Consider the following 3,536-nt stretch of genomic DNA (forward strand, 5'->3'; position numbering starts at 1 on the left):
TATTCTTATTATTATTATTTATTATTATTATTATTAGGCCTATTATTATTACTATCATTAGGCCTATTATCATTAGGCCTATTATTATTATTATTATTATTATTATTAGGCCTATTATTATTACTATCATTAGGCCTATTATCATTATTATTATTATAGGACTATATAAAATGCTCAACTGCTCTGTATATTTGAAAAGGGGAAGTGTGCAACCGGCCCCCGGAATGCTCAACTGCTCTGTATATTTGAAAAGGGGAAGTGTGCAACCGGCCCCCGCCGAAATTATTTAAAAATTAATTCAAAAATGGAGGAAAAAATGAATATTTTATTCATATTTAAGTCGTTTCCGGCCATCTAGAACATGGACCATTGAGGTGACATACCGGTAATCATAATTCTATATGTGAAAGTCCCCCCTGGATCCCCTCTATTTCGAATTTCTGGATCCGTCACTATGTAGTAGCTTTATATGATATCGACATCATGGAATTAACCATCCATGAAGATATAATATCAGTATTGATAAAGACGGTGTCATTTGGCCCTACCTCGATCACTTTCGCTGTCCTTTAAAAAATAATATAGAAAATATTTTTGTCGAGCTATAACCTGGGCTATAACAAATTTCGATTATTCAAGTTTAAAAGTTATGCACCAGATAATTATAGACCCTTGGTAATAAATTGCATATAATGCCAATTAAAATAAAACAGATATGACTCTGCAATGTAAACAACGAACGGAAGTTAGCAAGCCCCAAGCTGTAATTACTGTAAATAACGTTTCTTTAGCCAGTTTTCAGGTCTTTGGTGGTTTTAGCAATTCACTTTGGATGTATGTTGTTGAATAGAATGCAGCTATGTCAGTGCATGCTTCTGTCGAGGAAACTGTCAATGCCTTCAATGCAGCTACCTAACAAACTTAGTAAAAACAATAACTATAAAATGATGGCAGAATTCCCATTTAACTAGTGAATTAACGATGCAAAATGTTCAATGCTGTACTCACATTTGTTATTAATTGTAAAGTCTCCTTCGTAGTCCATTGAGTACCGGTAATGTTTATATGTAAAACGCCACCTGGAGTGGTACAAAAACAATTAATTATTCTTTTTCTAATGCGCCATTCCTTAATGACGATAAGAATGATGAGGGTGATGATGATAATGATAATAATAATAATAATAATAATAATAATAATAATAATAATAATAATAATAATAATAATAATAATAATAATAATAATAATAATAATAATAATAATAATATAATAATAATAATAATAATAATAATAATAATAATAATAATAATAATAATAATAATAATAATAATAATAAAAATGATGATGATGGTGGTGGTTATGATGATGATGATGACGGTTGATGATTACGATGATGATGGCGATGATGATGATAATTATTATCATGTTGATGATTGTAGGATAAGAATCGACTTTAAAAAAATGACTCCGATGGAATCAGTATAGGCTGTTATGTGACAATCCAAATTTATCACCCTTTTAAAGTGAGCGACATTCATTTTTGTAAAGTATGTATTTGTTATTTCCCGGCAGAGGAGCCATTTTTTCAAACATGGTGTTGTGTCCGCCCCTTGAGGGGACCGGGTAGTGGCTCTACTGGTTACCAGCATGAGCGCAGATCACGGGGAGACGGGGGACACGTCTCTGCCCACTAATATATGAATTATCTGTAATAAACTACTAGAGTGCGCGTGCCTTATTAAAATTTGAGAAGTATAAGCAAAAAGTATAAGATTGGTTTTCGGCACACGAAGTACAGTAGGTAAATTAAAGTAAATACATCAAAGACAATTAAGTTTTATTTTCTTTGGTACAATACAGAAGTTAATTAGATCTCTATTATTGCCGAAAATTGCAGATAAAATATCATGGTGATGTGATGATGATGAATTTTACTATATAACAGTGTCATTTCTTGAGGCATTATTCCCGAATCATGATGGGGCTGAGGTGGGTGTGGACTCACGGCCATGAAATAAGTAAAGTAAATACATTAAAAAAAATGTTTTTAAGTTTTATTTTCTATAGTACATCACGCATATTAATTAGATCTCTATGGCTGTGGAAAATCGATGATAAAAGATCAGGAGAAATTTGTTGGCGCTTCATTTTTCCTATGGTAATGTGATGATGACGAATGTTACTATATTAAATTGACATTTCCGGCCATGAGAGGTAGGGGCCCTACTATTTTCCTCAATTTTCGCACCTCAGCACATGGGTGTGGATTTACATTATTGAAGTGATAAAGTAAAGTAAATACATCAAAGACAATGTTTTTAAGTCTTATTTTCTATGGTCTCCTCACACGTACTAATGAGTCTATGGTTGCCGAAAATTGATGAAAAGAGCTCATGAGAAATTTGTTGGCGCTTCATTTTGGCTATAATGGTGATGTGATGATGAATTTTATTAAAGATTGTCATTTTCTGCTCTCTAGAGTTACTATTTCCTCAAATTTTCGCACCTCAGCCCAACCATAGTGGGGCTGAGGTGGGTATGGACTCTCCACAACCCCGCTCTTATAATGGCCAGACCACTTACAAATGCTTCAGACACCTATGTTATATAAAATACTTTATAATAGGTTTATACATACCGTACACATATTCATTAAACAGATGGGATGGACGGTTTTCTCACACAGTTGTTGTGCTTCGTTAATTCGCCGTGACCCCGTCGCTGTTCCAATCGTCGTGCACGACGTTGCGCAAAAAATGATGACGTCACATGGTTGAAACCAGTCAGTTGAGGTGAATCTCGAAGCAGTCTGTGTGTGATTTCTTCCTGGCATGTACATAGGAATACACGGCATCTTCAACCTCACAACTTTTAAACCCATTCACCGGTATATTAAAATAATGTTTACTTTGTCGGAAATAATGCGTTTGGCTTGGTCATCGGGTAAGTAATAGTATTTCTGTAGAAAAAAAACATAGATATAGATTACGTAACATTATGAGTAATAATACATAATTATTACTTTACAAGACAAGAAATATACTTAAATTAACAATTCACTTAGGCCTATATAAAAAAAATATATTTTTATGTTTTTAAATGAATATTTGAAGAGCATTATGGAAGAATATCACCAACATGCACGTTTTGTTCTCCATGTACTGTAGGCCTATTACAAAAAAATATATCTTAAACTTCTAAAGACGTTTTTGTCATGTTTGTTTATGCCATGCAGCCAGTGCTTTGCAGGATTTCAATCCAGGTCATTAACACTAACACTAGCCCTAACCTCCAAAACCTCCAAGCTACAACTTCATTCTATACTGAAGTGAATTAATAATGGTCATATTATGTGTGATGTAACAAGCGGTAAGCGTATTTTAATTGAATTTGCTCCATTCTATAGAATATATCAAAATCTAGGTTCGTATATATTTGTGTAAAGGAACGACGTAAATATTTCGATGTACAGTGGATGTTAAGAACGTACGGTGTCGGTTTGTGTAAAGGGTCGTCGTGGAGGATACGGTACACGT

The 3,536-nt window shown here is 33.5% G+C and overlaps 2 long non-coding RNA genes across 2 annotated transcripts in view; one reads left to right on the forward strand and one right to left on the reverse strand.

Moving 5' to 3' along the window:
- The window catches only part of LOC117102634, a 5,935-nt gene extending 4,890 nt beyond the window's left edge, over positions 1–1,045 (reverse strand). Inside the window, exon 1 of the long non-coding RNA XR_004444448.1 lies at positions 1,009–1,045. This is a non-coding gene — a long non-coding RNA (uncharacterized LOC117102634). The remainder of the gene's footprint in view (positions 1–1,008) is intronic.
- Positions 1,046–2,775: 1,730 nt separating this feature from the next.
- The window catches only part of LOC117102535, a 9,621-nt gene continuing 8,860 nt past the window's right edge, over positions 2,776–3,536 (forward strand). Inside the window, exon 1 of the long non-coding RNA XR_004444439.1 lies at positions 2,776–2,943. This is a non-coding gene — a long non-coding RNA (uncharacterized LOC117102535). The remainder of the gene's footprint in view (positions 2,944–3,536) is intronic.

Source organism: Anneissia japonica, unplaced genomic scaffold (genome assembly GCF_011630105.1).
Source record: "Anneissia japonica isolate Jap-2015-1 unplaced genomic scaffold, ASM1163010v1 scaffold1489_len2284818_cov182, whole genome shotgun sequence".
NCBI lineage: Eukaryota > Metazoa > Echinodermata > Crinoidea > Comatulida > Comatulidae > Anneissia > Anneissia japonica.